A 16,129-nucleotide genomic window follows, 5' to 3' on the forward strand; every position below is an offset into this window, starting at 1 on the left:
ACCATTTACATGTTTCAACACGCGCCCGATCGGGCGGGCTTCGCCCGTCGCCCATCGGGCGCCCATCCTGCAGGCCATATGAAGATTTTCTCATCCGCCCGATCGGGCGGAACTTCGCCCGAACAACGGCCGCCCGATCGGGCGACGACAACCTCCAGCGCTTTTTCGCGTACTTTCTTCCGTTTTTTTTTTTTTCTTGTTTTGGGAAAGACTATAAATATAGCCCTTAGTCATTTTGTTCATACATCTTATTCCTTAGTTTTAAACACTTAGTTTATTTATATTGCTTAGTTTTATTCTCTCAATTGTTCAACACTTAGTTTTATTTTCAATTAAAAATTCAAGCTTTCATTATTCGTTCTTCGTTCCCTTAGGTATTATTTCTTACCTTGCTTTATTATTTTGTTCTAATTATGTTTCCAATAATATTATCTGCTTTGTTTATTATAAATATGAGTGAGTAGTCTAATTTCTATGGTTTAGGGGATCCATAAATGTATGATTGGGGATTGTATTAGATTTAAATATTTGATTTTTAATCATAATTTCTATAGTTTGTTTTGTTTGTTCGTCAATTCTGTTCGGCCGAACTATTTTGATCGAATTTGATGAATCTTAGATTATGCGCCGAGAGGTATAAATCTGATGTTCATGATCAGTGGTTATAGATAAGATTTATTTCTAGCATAGCGAGAGCCTGCTAGTTGTAATTTCCTAAGGAATTCATAAGATTCGAGAGATGCATGTTTTCCTAGGTATGGTCATTAATGGTTTATTATTGTATGTCTTCAATCCCTAGTCTACATTTGTGGTGAACCGTCACCCTAGATTCTTTTAATATTGATATTTTCGTATTCTATTATTGTCGTAGTATTAATCAACAAAATCAACCATAATCTTGTTCCCAGTAGTCTAGACCTTAGATTTAGTAATAGAAAGAACGCCTACTTCCCTTGCTATCTTGTTAGTGGACTTAGGTTTATTTTTTATTAGGTGATACGAATTAAGCCTGGGCAAATTTTGGCGCCGTTGCTGGGGAAACGGTTTTATTTTCTGTTATTAATTGTCTGTTCTAGACTATTGTTTGTTACTTATCAAGGAACTCCCGTTCCTTAAGATCGGATCTCACACTCGTTTGTAGTTTCTTTGTTTATGCCCAGGACCGTAGGTACTAGTAATCTTACTCCGTTTGATCCTGAGCCCGAAAGAACCTTTCGTAGACGAAGAAATTTTATCGCAGAGTGTGGGAATTACTCTAACTCTAATTCTGATCATATTATTGGCGGTCTTTTTCCTTCAGATACAGATACAGTTTCAGAGATAGTGATGGCTGACGAAACAGTTGAGCCGAGGCTTACAGACTATTCTAAGCCTAGTTTGTCTGTGCTACCTAAGGCAATCATGCCTTCTATTGCAGCTGAGATTTTCAAGATTGAGCCTGCATTGATAAATATGATTGAGAGGCACCAATTCGGTGGGGAGAAAGGTGAAGACCCTAATCTTCACATTGAGTCCTTCATCCAATATTGCTCTACCATTCAGAAGAAGAATGTGACTCCGGAACAAACTATGGAGATGCTTTTCCCATTTTCTCTGAGTGGAAAAGCAAAGTTGTTGATCAATGGGTTGAATCGAGCAACAATGAAAATTACTAACTAGGATTCTTTGGCCCTTGCATTCTATGTGAAATACTTCCCACCTGAGAAAACAACTCATTGTTATTACTCAACAGGCAGATGAGAGTTTGTTCAAGGTCTGGGAAAGGTTCAAGGATTTGTAGAGAGAGTGCCCACACCATGGTCTGCAACCGTGGTTTTTTATCCAAAAATTCTATAATGGTATGGGTAATGAATCTAGGCTTATTTTGGATTCTGCTGCTAGTGGGAGATTCATGCAACATGTTGTGACTAGAGTTATGGAGGTGATTGAGGAGATGGTCATTCACAATGCCCAGCATGGGAATCCTAGAGGCCTATCTAAGAACAATTAACTGCCCAATTGACTGCTTTACATTACAAGTTTGATAATATGCAAGCAGCAACCTCTCAACTGAAGGAAATAATGTCCTTGGTCCAAGTATGCATTTAATGCTAAGTCTAATAAATGCGGTTCAGTGTTAATTAACAAGTTAATAATTAAGTGAGATCAAGTGAACTGAATGCCTAGCTAGAGGCCGCTTCAGTTCAAGTGGAATTAATAATATTTATCCACAACTTACTCTTGACTGAACTCGTAGGGTCACACAAATAGTACGTGAACGGATCACGTATTTAAGTGAATATATTATTCATTAAGTACTCCATTTATGATTATTCGGAAATGACGGATCTCGGTTCCGGTGGAAGCTGAAATCGTCAAAAGGCAAAGTAAAGAATATTCTGGAAATGAAGATATTGCCGAAAATGGAAATATGGTTAATGACGGATATATAAATATTATCCAAGTCGTAGATTTTGCCGGAAACGGAAACATGGATCGTATCGGAAAATATTATCGGAAATAGAAATATTGCCGGAATCGGAAATATTGTCGGAATAGGAAATTATTTCCGGAATCGGAAATATTAACGGAAACATAAATATTTGTTTGAAACGGAAATAGATTCCGGAATTGGAAAACAAACGGAAGCTCGACGAGCGACAAGCCGGCAAGCAAACCGGCCCATCGCTCGACAATCACGAGACCGAGCACATATCACTGAGCACGAAGCCCAGCGCCATCGCCCAGCTATGGGCCTTGAGCGCTGTGGGCCGCGAGCAGCAGACCAAGGCAGCAGCAGCCCGCTAAGGCCAAACTGCAGCGCGCTGGGCCTTGAGCCAGCTGCGGCTGCGATTGGGTCTAGGCAAGCACGCGCGCCAGCGTGGCCCATTGTGGATGCGTTGGTTGCTTCGTCTTGGGCTCCAAGAAAAGTCTGATTACTTAGTTGCCAAGTAACTTTGGGATTAAGTATTAGTGTCCTAGTCTTACTAGAATTGGTTTAATTAAAGAGTTTAATTAATGTTACAATTCTAATTAGATAAGAATTTCAATCTTAGTAGGGTTGGTAATTCTTTTCCTAGTAAGACTCAAATTCCTTATTTCCTACCCTATAAGTATGAGGCTAGGCCCTCATAATTACATACATAGAAAATCATATTCTTTACTTACATTGTGTTCAAGGGAGAACATAATATAGCCTAACCCGAATACATAAAACCTTAAGTAAAATCCTAGTTGGTTGAACCTAAGGCGGATCCTAACGTGTTGTGGACTTTCTACAGAGGGGCAACGTTTGGGGCTCTAAAGACTTGTTCTTATTCGGTTCGGGAGCAGCTAGGGAAGGCACACATATCATTGTGTGTAATCTAAATTATGCTAATTGACTATGTGGCAATTAATTTGGATTCTGGCTTTATGGTTTTTCCGCATTAATTATATTATTGTATTATTCATAACCTAGCAGTGGTATCATGAGCGTCTAATTAATTCCATAATCAATTATAGTTAACATGGATTAAATTTTATAAATTTTCAATGAATTAAAGGGGTGATTAATTTCGTGGATGTAATTGATTGCAAATTCGTTCGATTATTTGATTATATGTTCGTAGGATTTTTCGGCAGTTTTGTCAATAATGGTTGAAATCTTATGTTTTTATAGTGCATTTCGCATGTAAACGACGTTTTCAAATTTTGACAAAATTCCAAGATTTGATGCCGAACCCAGAATTCCCAAATTCAAAGCCTAACTATGACTTCTTGGAGGTTTTCATTTTTCGAATGCAAAATTTGTAACTTTTATGATGTTAAATTAAATTTTTTCGAATCTTGTATGTAATCTTGAATCTATGATTGACCTACTGTATATGTTTAACAATTTTAAGGTCTAATTTTGTTAATTATACAACCTAATTTGTAATTATAATTAATTTGTCGAATTTCAAATAATTTAGAATTTGTTTTGATTTTCATAATTAATTGATAATTTAATTAGGATCCTATGATTAAAAACCACCACAAAATTTGTTAAAATTGAAATATTTTAAAATTTTATGACCTAGATTTTAGTCCCTAAGAAAATATGTAATCGGAAATTAATTTGAATTATTAATTTTTCAATTTTTCGCCTAAATTTAGTGAAATTAATATGAATTATTAATTTGTCGTTAAATTTAAATATAAAATTTTTTATTTTTATAAATCGTTCACAAACTTGCACGCACGAAGCAATGGAATCTAAGTGTTACCCTTAAGGGGTGTTGCATAGTGCGGGCATGCGACGACGAGCAAGGGAGCTCGTTGCCCATGCGGTACAAGGCAGCAAGCAATGCACGAGCCACGCGCGCGGGAACAACCCCTGTGCAGTGTGTGCCGTGCGAGTGATCGAGCAAGGCGAAGGGGCAACGCTGCACACGCCCAGCAGTGCTGGCGTCGAGGCAGCGAACGATGGCTTTCGAGCCATGCGCGTCTGCCAGCCCCGCGTTGTGCCCAACAAGCGATGGCGATGAGGCATCGATGGATGCCCTCGTGCCATTCGCGCGAAGCAAGCAAGCATGCAGCAGCAGCCAGCGATGGCATCGAGCCAATGGGCGCTGGCGAGGGCCTGGCTGTGCGATGGCCTCGGCCATGCGTGCAGTCAGCTCTTGCAACGCTGCAAGCCTTGGCGAGGCATGGGCCTTGCGCCCATGTGCCTGGCCTTGGCCGATTAACTTGTTTCATTTTATCTTTTAATTTTTGGAATTTAATTTAATTTTATTTCGTAATTTAATTTAATTTAATTTCGTAATTTAATTTAATTTCGTAATTTAATTTTTCTCGGAATTTAATTTTGATTAATTTAATTATTATAATTGTTTTATATTAATTATTTTAATAAAATTAAAACCTTGGTAAAATTATAATTAATTAATTTTAATCAACTAAAATAATATAAAGGGATTTAAAATTATTTTTATGTGAGCTTTAAATTTTAATTAAATTTGTAAGTTTTCGGTTGGACTAGGAAATACAATTTTATGTTTAAAATTTTTAAAGCATGTAAATTCTTGGTTTTAGTGGGAGCTTTTAGTCATTAAACTCTTGATTAGTTCTTTATTCCTTTAAGGTTAAAACAACTCGATTAGAACTAATAAGGTCGAATAATTTGTAGATTGTTGGAACCTTTGATTAGTTGCTGCAAATGTTTATGTGATGCATGATTTTTTTACTAACTTGCTATGTGGGCCATTCATTGATAAATGAATGGATGAATGGTATATTGTAAATGTACTTTTTGCAGGTTGTGGAAAGTGACTAGTATGGCCCAAATAGGATAGTAAATATGGTCTGCGTACCATTGATTTGAATGTAAAATTGGTCTTATGCACCAAAGTTTTTATTTAAATATGGTATTCGTACAATCAAATAGTTGTAATTAGTGTAATTATAGCATATCCTATTTGAAGAAAATGGCGCCTCCCATGGTGAAATTCAAGACGGAATTTCCAATCCATTTTCAAGACGGAATTTGAAGTTGAAGCTTCAAGATGAAGTTGGGCCATAGTAGATCACATTTAAATCTTATGCATGTTTTAAGTTATTTATTGCTTTAAATATGTCTTAATAATGCATTAGATTGTGGCTTGATTATGTTGCATGATTAAGGATTTTAGTTCACTTAAAATCTAACCAACATAGTAAGAGCCCTAAGTTCCAAACTTTAAAAATTGAGTTAAAAGGTGCCATTCCAAAATAACGCTTACTTGGATAACCTTTACATCAATTTTGTAATAGTTTTCCGCCATAGTGAGGTGTTACTTATTTATTCTAAAGGGGTAAGGTACACAAATAATTGTGAGTACATGTTAGTTTTGGTAAAACTAAACGATATAAGTAAGGAGTCCTTTTACGTTGTGGCAAATGGGATAGGTTTACCTAATAAGTTCTTAGACGTACCTATCAACCAAGAATAGTTTCTAGACTATTAGCAAAGGATTTGCTTACCTAAAATATTTTAGAATTGAGTCAAAATACATGATGTGCTTTATTCTTCAATGATTTAAGGATCTTGGGTTCATTTTATTCACACCTAACGGAGCACAAAAAACTCGAATAAAATGCTTAATAAATTTTGAATTATGCATGTATGCTAGAATTTAAGTTTATTAAGAGAAAATATGAATGGTTATTTATTTGTTTATTCTTTTCAATTGTAGTTTTAACTATGGAAAACAACAATCAAAACATCATCAAGGGTTCTGAACTTATGATCAAGTTGAACCTAACATTTTTTCTTGAATGGGAAGGGAAACTAGTAGAAGTGGTCAAACTCAATGGCATTGAGTATGAACTGTTCTACCACATGCCAAGCTATTATGAAAGAGACATGACTCCTGAAAGACACGCTGCCTCGGAAGCGGATCTCAAGAAGGTCACGAGTCTCATGCTGAGCAACATCCCTGGCGATTGGCATAGAAGGTTTGTAGCTTACGAACCATATATGCTTCTCGGCCATCTAAGGGATATCTGTCATGGAAGCACGGAAGAAAGAGACCTAAATGTCCATGAGTTGATTGAATCAATGAAAGGGCTAAAGGTTGATCTTCATAATAGATGTTTCAGGCAAGAAGTCCAGGAAACACATGCTCAAGTCCTTCGTTCTAAACAAAGAGTTGGTAAACCACTTAGGGATCATGTGAACTACATGTTATCATTGTTTAATCACTTGAGTCTGCTAGGTTCGCCAATAAGCGAAAGGATGGTTGTCTCCATCTTACTCAATTCACTCCATGAAGGATTTAGACGCTTCAGGCAGTTCTATATGAGTGAACCAAGAGAAGAAACAATCGGTGAGTTTATTCGGCTAGTCAAAAATGCTGAAATAGTACTCGACTGTGAAGACAAAGATTTACTCAAGGCTAAATGGAGACCTTTCAAGAAAGGTGGAAAGTGAAGGAAGTAGTTCCCTTGGTCCAAGTATGCATATAATATTAAGTCTAATAAATGCGGTTCAGTATTAATTAACAAGTTAATAATTCAGTGAGATCAAGTGAGCTGAATGCCTGACTAGAGGCCGCTTAAGTTCAAGTGGAATTAATTATATTAATCCACAACTTACTCTTGACTGAACCCGTAGGGTCTCACAAATAGTACGTAAACGGATCAAGTATTTAATGGCATTAAATACTCCATCTATGGATATTCGGAATCGACGGATCTTGGTTTCAGTGGGAGCTGAGATCGTCACAGGCAAGAAATGAATACTCCGGAAACGATGATATTGCCGGAAACGGAAATATGGATCGTATCGGAAATATAAATATTATCCAAGTCGTAGATGTTGCCGGAAACGGAAACATGGTACCTATCGGAAAATATTATCGGAAATGGAAATATTGTCGGAATCGGAAATATTGCCGGAAACGGAAATATTGTCAGAATCGGAAATATTATTGGAATCGGAAAATAATTTCGGAAACGGAAATATTAAATATTTGTTCGAAACGGAAATTAATTCCGGAATCGAAAATATTAAATATTGTTCGTATCGGAAATAAATTCCGGAATCGGGAATTTAATCGGAAGCGTATCGTACGAATTAGCATCGGACGAGGCCTGCCAGACAAAGGCCCAGCACGAAGCCGGGCCATCGCCCAGCAAGCCAAGCGCGCCACACGAACAGCCAAGGCCACGCCAGGCCCAGCGCAAGGCCAGGCCCAGCAGGCCGTGGCAGCGCGAGCAGCTGCGAGCAGTGGGCTGCGAGCATTGCTGCAGCTCACGTGGGCTTGTAGCTCGCGTGGGCCGAGCGGCCGTGTGGGCTGTGCGCGGGCATGGCCTGCACGCTTGCGGGTCATGCTCGTGTAGAGTTTTTGTTCACATACGAAGCCTAAAAAGTATAGGATTTGTTTAATGATTAAATTCCTAATCCTAAAAGATAAATTAATTAAATTAGAATTCTACTAGGATTCTAATTTAATTAATTCGTATCCTAGTAGGATTCGATTACTTATTCCATAGCCTATAAATATGAGTTAAGGGCATATAATTTATATAGAGTATTCAAGTATTCAAAGTGATTTTGAGAGCAAAATTCAGTCACATAATTGCCTACAAATAGCTGAAAATTCCAAGTACCTTAAGGGCGATTCTAGTTGATCAAGCTTAAGGCGAATCCGGACATGCTGTGGACTATCTACGGAGGGACGACACTTGGAGTCCTAAAGACTTGTTCTTGTTCGGTTCGGGCGTAGCTAGGGAGGGCACGCAACAAAGTGTATGCATCTAAACTATGCTAAATGATTATGTGTAAATAATATGCTTTCCTGGCTTTATGGTTTTTTCCGCATGATTTATGTTTTGTCATATGAATCATAACCTAACAGAAAGTCCAAGGGTAATGCTGAGTCAGTTCCCAGAAAGAAGACAAAGCAGGACAAGTCCACATCAAGCTGTTTTTATTGTGATGGAATCAACCATTACAAAAGAGAATGCCCCAAATATAAGGAAGATTAGAAGAACGGAACTGTCTTTCCATCTTCAGGTATTTCGTTATAGACTGTATACTTGTAAATTCAACTTCTTGGGTATTAGATACAGGTTGTGGCTCACACTTATGTTCCAATTCACAGGGACTAAGAAGAAGTAGAAGGTTAAGAAAGGGTGAAGTCGGCCTACGAGTGGGAAATGGAGCAAGGATTGCTGCATTAGCTGTAGGAACTTATAATTTGTCGTTGCCCTCTGGGCTGGTTTCGGAACTGGAAGAGTGTTTCCATGTTCCAAGTCTTACAAAAAAAATCATTTTTGTTTCTTGCTTAGATGCTAAGGGATTTAACTTTTTAATAAAAGACAATAGTTGCTTGTTTTATTTTAAATAGATGTTTTATGGATCTTTTAAATTAGTCAATGGACTTTATTAGATCACGTCAAACAAGTTTATAACATAAATCCCAAAAAGGCCAAAAAGAATGATTCAGATCTCACCTATATGTGGCATTGTCGATTAGGCCATATTAACATGAAACGCATAAAAAAACTTCAAAAGGAAGGAATTCTAGAACCATTTGACATAGAGGATTATGGTAAATGCGAATCATGCTTACTTGGCAAAATGACAAAGCAACATTTCTCTAATGTTGGAAAAAGAGCAACCAATCTATTGGGTTTAATCCATACAGATGTATGTGGAGCAATGAGTTCAAATGCTAGAGGTGGTTTCAGCTAGATGACTTCAGTAGATATGGTTATGTCTACCTAATGAAGCATAAGTCTGAGTCCTTTGACAAATTCAAGGAATTTCAGAGTGAAGTATAGAATCAACTAGGCAAGAAGATTAAGGCACTGCGGTCTGATAGAGGCGGTGAATATCTGAGCTATGAATTTGATGACCATCTGAAAGATTGTGGAATCTTGTCAGAATTGACTCCTCCCAGAACACCTCAATGGAACGGTGTGTCAAACGGAGGAACAAGACCTTGCTAGACATGGTTCGATCAATGATGGGTCAGGCCAAACTTCCAATAGAATTTTAGGGACATGCACTAAACACAGCTTCACTCACACTAAATAGAGATCCGTCTAAAGCTGTCGAAAAGACTCCATATGAGTTATGGTTTGGAAAGCCTCCAAATGTGTCTTTTCTTAAGATTTGGGGTTGTGAAGTATACGTCAAACGATTAATTTCAGACAAACTTCAACCGAAATCTGACAAATGTCTCCTTGTGGGCTGGAAAAAAAGGGGTATTACTTCTACAATACATCTGAGAACAAGGTGTCTGTTTCTCGAGATGGTATCTTTTTGGAAAGAGATCACATTTCCAAAATGACAAATGGGAGAAAAGTAGACCTCGAAGAAATTTGAGTCAAACAAAAAACTCTAGAGAATGCTCAAGATGACATTCAGGTTGAAACTCAGAGATCTTTAGAAGTATCTGGTGAGAATCAAGAACCAACTAGAAATGTAACCTTGCGTAGATCGCAGAGATAAAGGTCTCAACTAGAAAGATACATAGGTATTTTTACGAATGAGAGCCATGAAATTCTATTAGTGGAAAGCGATGAACCCGCGACTTACAAATAAGCTATGACGAGCACTAGCTCCAAGCAGTGGCAAGAAGCCATGCAATCTGAATTAGACTCCATGTCTGAAAACCAAGTTTGGGATTTGGTCGATTTTCCAGATGGCTACCAAGCCACAGGAAGCAAATGGGTTTTCAAACTGAAAAAGGACAAGGATGGGAAACTAGAAGTTTTCAAATATAGATTGGTTGCAAAGGGATACAGGCAAGTCCACGGTGTGGATTATGATGAAACCTTTTCACTAGTTGCAATGCTAAAGTCTATTCGGATAATGTTAGCAATCGCTGCATATTACGATTATGTCAAAACCGCTTTCTTAAACGACGTTTTAACAAAAACCGTGTTCATGACACAAATTGAGGGTTTTGAGGATCCAAAGAATGCTAAAAAGGTATGCAGGCTTAATAAATCCATTTATGGATTGAAGCAAGCATCAAGGAGCTGGAATATACGTTTTGATCAAGCAGTCAGTGACTTTGGCTTCGTCAAGAACGCAGACGAATCTTGTGTATACAAGAAAGTGAGTGGGAGAAAAACTGCTTTTCTAGTATTGTATGTCGACGACATATTACTTATCGGAAATGACATTCCTATGTTGAAATCTGTCAAGATTTGGTTTGGGAAATGTTTTTCGATGAAGGATCTAGGAGAAACACAATACATACTGGGCATCAAGATCTACAGAGATAGATCTAAAAGGATGATTGGACTTAGTCAAAGCACTTATATCAATAAGGTGTATGAAAGGTTCAATATGGCTAACTCCAAGCGAGGCTACCTACCCATGTCTCATGGAATGACTCTAACCAAGACTCAGTGCCCAAAAACACTGGATGACCGTAGTCGAATGAATGGGATTCCATATGCATCATTGATTGGTTCAATAATGTATGATATGATATGTACACACCCGGATGTTGTGTACGCACTCAGTGCTACGAGTAGATACCAATCAAACCCAAGAGATGCACATTGGACTGTTGCCAATAATATTCTAAAGTACCTGAAAAGGCACAAAGATGATTTCCTGGTCTATGGTTGAGATGATGAATTAATTGTTAAAGGCTATACGGACGCAAGTTTCCAAACCAAAAAAGATGATTTCAGATCACAGTCTGGGTTTGTCTTCCGCGCAGTAAGCTAGAAAAGTGCTAAATAGAGCACCATTGCGGATTCTACAACTGAAGCTGAGTACATTGCTGCACATGAAGCAAAAAAAGAAGCTATTTGGCTAAGGAAGTTCATAGGTGAACTTGGTGTAGTCCCCTCCATTAAAGGACCAATACTTCTATATTGTGACAATAATGGAGCTATTGCACAGGCAAAGGAGCCTAGATACCACCAGAGAGTCAAGCATGTACTTCGTAGATTTCACCTTCTACGAGAGTTAGTGGAAAGAAAAGAAGTCGAGATAAGCAAGATTGGAAATAACGACAACATCTCAGATCCATTGACTAAACCTCTGCCGCAAGCGAAGCACAACTCGCACACTGCAGCTATGGGAATCAAGCATGTTGGAGAATGGCTTTGATGTCCTTAATAAATGTTTTAAAGTTTTAGAGTTTAATACTTTGTAAAACGTTTTGGTTAACCATTTCATATAAATAAATAGAAGTTCATTTTTCCATTTAATTTTGTGGTTTATTAAATGATGAGTCCTTTCAATTTTACAATATATTTAAGATAGACTACCAGGACCAGTCCTGTGACTAAGAAATGTCTATCAAGTGAACTTGAATGTCAAAAGTTGAAAATGGACCTTGGTCAGAAGTTTTCTATAAAGGTGTACGCATAGAAAACGCTAGACGACTAGAGTGCAAGATGACTAGTAGTTCTGTTTCTTGAACTATGTGGACATGGCAATGTCGCAATCATTTGTATAGACACTTACTTGAGAAGATTAGTATCGAAAAGACCTATGAAACTTTACTTTAAGAGATGAAAATCTGTGATAAGTAAACTTCATTACATTATTAGACACTAATCCCAATACCTGAGTGATTTGAGATTACTTGTTTGAGAACTGGTTACTTTGACGTTGTCAAGCGTCGCACCGTAAAAGGAGACTATAATGGCAAACACTTAGGTAATCACCTATCAAACGAAGTCTAACCTCAAGATCACAAGATTGGGATTGTCCTCCCATAAATCGGGATGAGATGCCGAAAGTTGTACAAGGCCATCGGAGAGCTGGAAACTGTAAAATGCATGGTCGTGCTCAGATGAATCACAGGCTATGATTATCTGTTTATTTGATCAGTTCAACTCAGAAACCAAGAAATACCTCTGGACATAATAAGGATGACTACTCTTACCTTATGTTCATAAGCAGGCATCAAGCGGCAAAGGAATTAGGAAATGCACACTTGTCCCTAAGGACAAGTGGGAGACTGAAAGAAATAATGCCCTTGGTCCAAGTATACATTTAATGCTAAGTATAATAAATGCGGTTCAGTATTAATTAACAAGTTAATAATTCAGTGAGAACAAGTGAACTGAATGCCTAGCTAGAGGCCGCTTCAGTTCAAGTGGAATTAATAATATTAATCCACAACTTACTCTTGACTGAACCCGTAGGGTCACAAAAATAGTACGTGAACAGATCAAGTATTTAAGTGAATATATTATTCATTAAGTACTCCATTTATGATCATTCGGAAATGACGGATCTCGGTTCCAGTGGGAGCTGAAATCGTCAAACGGCAAAGTAAAGAATATTCCGAAGATGAAGATATTGACGGAACCGGAAATATGATTCATGACGGAAATATAAATATTATCCAAGTCGTAGATGTTGCCGAAAACGGAAATATGGATCGTATCGGAAAATATTATCGTAAATAGAAATATTGCCGGAAACGGAAATATTGCCGGAACCGAAAATATTACCGGACTCGAAAATATTGTCGGAATAAGAAATTATTTCCGAAATCAGAAATATTAACGGAAACATAAATATTTGTTCGAAATGGAAATAGATTCCGGAATCGGAAAACGAATCGAAAGCTCGACGAGGGACAAGCCGACAAGCGAGCCGGCCCTTCGCTCGACAAGTATGAGGCCGAGCGCATAGCACTGAGCACGTCGCCCAGCGCCAGCGCCCATCCATGGGCCTGGAGCGCTGTGGGCCGCGAACACAACAAGGCGCGAGCAGCAGGCCAAGGCAGCAGCAGCCCGCCAAGGCCAAACTGTAGCGCACTGGGCTTTGAGCCAGCTACGGGTGCGGTTGGGCCTAGGCATGCACGCGCGCCAGTGTGGCCCATTATGGCTGTGTTGGTTGCTTCGTCTTGGGCTCCAAGAAAAGTCCAATTACTTAGTTGCCAAGTAACTTTGGGATGAAGTATTAGTTTTCCTAGTCCTACTAGAATTGGTTTAATTAAAGAGTTTAATTAATGTACAATTCTAATTGGATAAGAATTTCAGTCCTAGTAGGGTTGGTAATTCTTTCCCTAGTAAGACTCAAATTCCTTATTTCCTACCCTTTAAATATGAGGCTAGGCCCTCATAATTACATACATAGAAAATCATATTCTTTACTTACATTGTGTTCAAGGGAGAACATATTATAGCCTAACCCGAATAGATAAAACCTTAAGTAAAATCCTAGTTGGTTGAACCTAAGGCGGATCCGAACGTGCTGTGGACTTTCTACGGAGGGGCAACGTTTAGGGCTCTAAAGACTTGTTCTTTTTCGGTTCGGGAGCATCTAGGGAAGGCACGCATCACATTGTATGTAACCTAAATTATGCTAATTGACTATGTGGCAATTAATTTGGATTCTGGCTTTACAATAGTCACTTTGAAAGTCCTTTGAATATTCTTTTCTCCTTGAAGCACTTTGTAAAGTCTTCTAAGAGATGTCCATTCTTTAAATCCACTTCTAAAGTCCTTAAAGAATAAGTGTTCGGATTTTCTGAAGAACTTCTAAAAGCCTCCGGAACGTCCGTTTATGTTTGTTGTTCGTCTCGAATACTTTCGAGGTCTATTTTCTCCTACTTGTCATTGTGGAAACGAATCTCCAAAAGGACATTATTTCGAGCCAACAAACATTATGTTCTCAAAAATTCGTGGTAGAAACAATACCCTTGTGTCTCATTTGAATAAATCATAATGAAACATATATCTATTCTTCGGCCTTAGTTTGTTGAATAGTCACTTTGATATATTATATATTATTGCAAAAGATATATTCTGAAATTACTTTTCAATAGCTTTGATGAATTTGGTTTACTTTGGTGGTAGTTGAGCATTTTGTTTTAGAAATTATAGGAAAAGTCGTTATGATGCATCATTGATCGAATCAAGTATTAATTGACTTCGATAATTCCAACTTAGATATGCCATATCTTATGGAGCTAGATCGTGAACACACAATCATTGATGATCATTTTTGGTCTTAAAGTAATTAACGTCCCGATCTAACCTAGATCTTTATGATTTCTTGCCATGTAGATTTTATACTTCTGAATCTTTGAACTAGCCAAACGGATTCAAACTTATATCACTTTGAGTAAATAAACAAATATTCACTCAAATCTAGGTGAAATAATAAAGTCATAAAATCTTTCTTTAGCTTTGAACTCTATTGTCTAGGTGTTCTAACAATGGTTCATATCCTTTGTTACTTTCAACAAGTAAGACTAGCTCGTCTTGAATTGATCTAGAAATCAACCAACTTTCAAAAGTCCATAAAAATAGATCTTTTGAATGTTAACTTGTTGACATGGTCTAAGCAACAATGCCAAAGTTTAGTGGAACTCAAATCAAGGGGTTGATTTGAACCTAGTAAAGTTCTTCTTGTTAAAGAGTTGTTTGTTTTAATCAAGCATATTAACTCAACCTGTAAATGATCATTTCATCCAAATAAACAAACAAACATAGTTTTTGTTTTTCTTGAATGTGAGTCTTTCTGTGTTTGAAGCAGAAATTTAGGTATGCTGATTATGGAACAAAATAGCCATTAAGTTCCAGCCTTGAAAGGACTTAAAACAAACTAGATGACCCTACAACTAATGTAGCATTTCCATGCTTCATTTCCCACTTGTAGGTCATTAGTGTATCCTAGCTTCCATTGTTTGAGTTATTACCGAAGTAAGAACCTCAAGCGGTATATGATACCAAGGAAGTTTGATTGCTAGGTCACTTCTCTTTTAAACATAAACTTATTGGTAGAAACGGAATCGTAAATTCCTTTCGTTTGTTCCTTGTTTTCCTATTTCTTGTACCCTTTTTTATAGCTTAAGAATTGACTTCTCTAGTGTTGACTTTTATACTTTGTTAGACATGTCTAAAGTCACTCCAACAAATTTCTTACCATTTTATTTATGTTGAATATTTTCTTTCAACTAGATGATCTTAACAGAAGCTTCTAAAGTTCTCTAAGCATCAATCTATTCGAATGTCTAGGGACTAGACTCATTCGAGGATTAAATGGACAAAGATAGTAGGTTGTTAACCATTGGTAAAGCTGAGCGTTTAAACTCAATGCTTTATGATCTCAAAACTACAATGTATTTTGAATTCACAAGCACCAATCGGTTTGCCATTCGACTTTGATACTCGAAAACAACCATAAAAGTCGTTATAAGAAACGTACATTTAAATTGCTCATTTTCTCTTATTTCCGTGAATCGTTATTGGATTCACTACCAATCGAGGAAATTACTGCAGTACAAGATATTTAATCATAAACAATAATTAAAACATACATTGAAGCATGCAAAGTCTAAACATTTATCATGATTAATAACTTGAAAATTAAAGCAATCATGCAATTTAAACAAGTTATTGGCATTTTATTCGAATTTATTGTTCCGATAGGTGTGAATAAAATGATTCCAAGATCCTTAAATCATTGAAGAATTAAGTACATTATGTATCTAGACTCAATTCTAAAATATTTTAGGTACGCAAAGCCTTTGCTAATAGTCTAGAAACTACTCTTGGTTGATAGGTACGTCTAAGAACTTATTAGGTAAACCAATCTCATTTGCCACGACATAAAAGAACTCCTTACTTATATCGCTGAGTTTCACCAAAACTAACATTTACTCACAATTATTTGTGTACCTTTCCCCTTTAGGATCAATAAGTAACA

The 16,129-nt window shown here is 37.3% G+C and overlaps 1 non-coding gene across 1 annotated transcript; it reads right to left on the minus strand.

Moving 5' to 3' along the window:
* Positions 1-1,697: 1,697 nt before the first annotated feature.
* On the minus strand, positions 1,698-1,803 carry LOC130464607 (small nucleolar RNA R71). The gene has a single exon (XR_008924986.1). It is a non-coding gene; the product is annotated as a small nucleolar RNA R71 (small nucleolar RNA).
* Positions 1,804-16,129: the final 14,326 nt, after the last annotated feature.

This window comes from Spinacia oleracea, chromosome 6, assembly GCF_020520425.1.
Source record: "Spinacia oleracea cultivar Varoflay chromosome 6, BTI_SOV_V1, whole genome shotgun sequence".
NCBI lineage: Eukaryota > Viridiplantae > Streptophyta > Magnoliopsida > Caryophyllales > Amaranthaceae > Spinacia > Spinacia oleracea.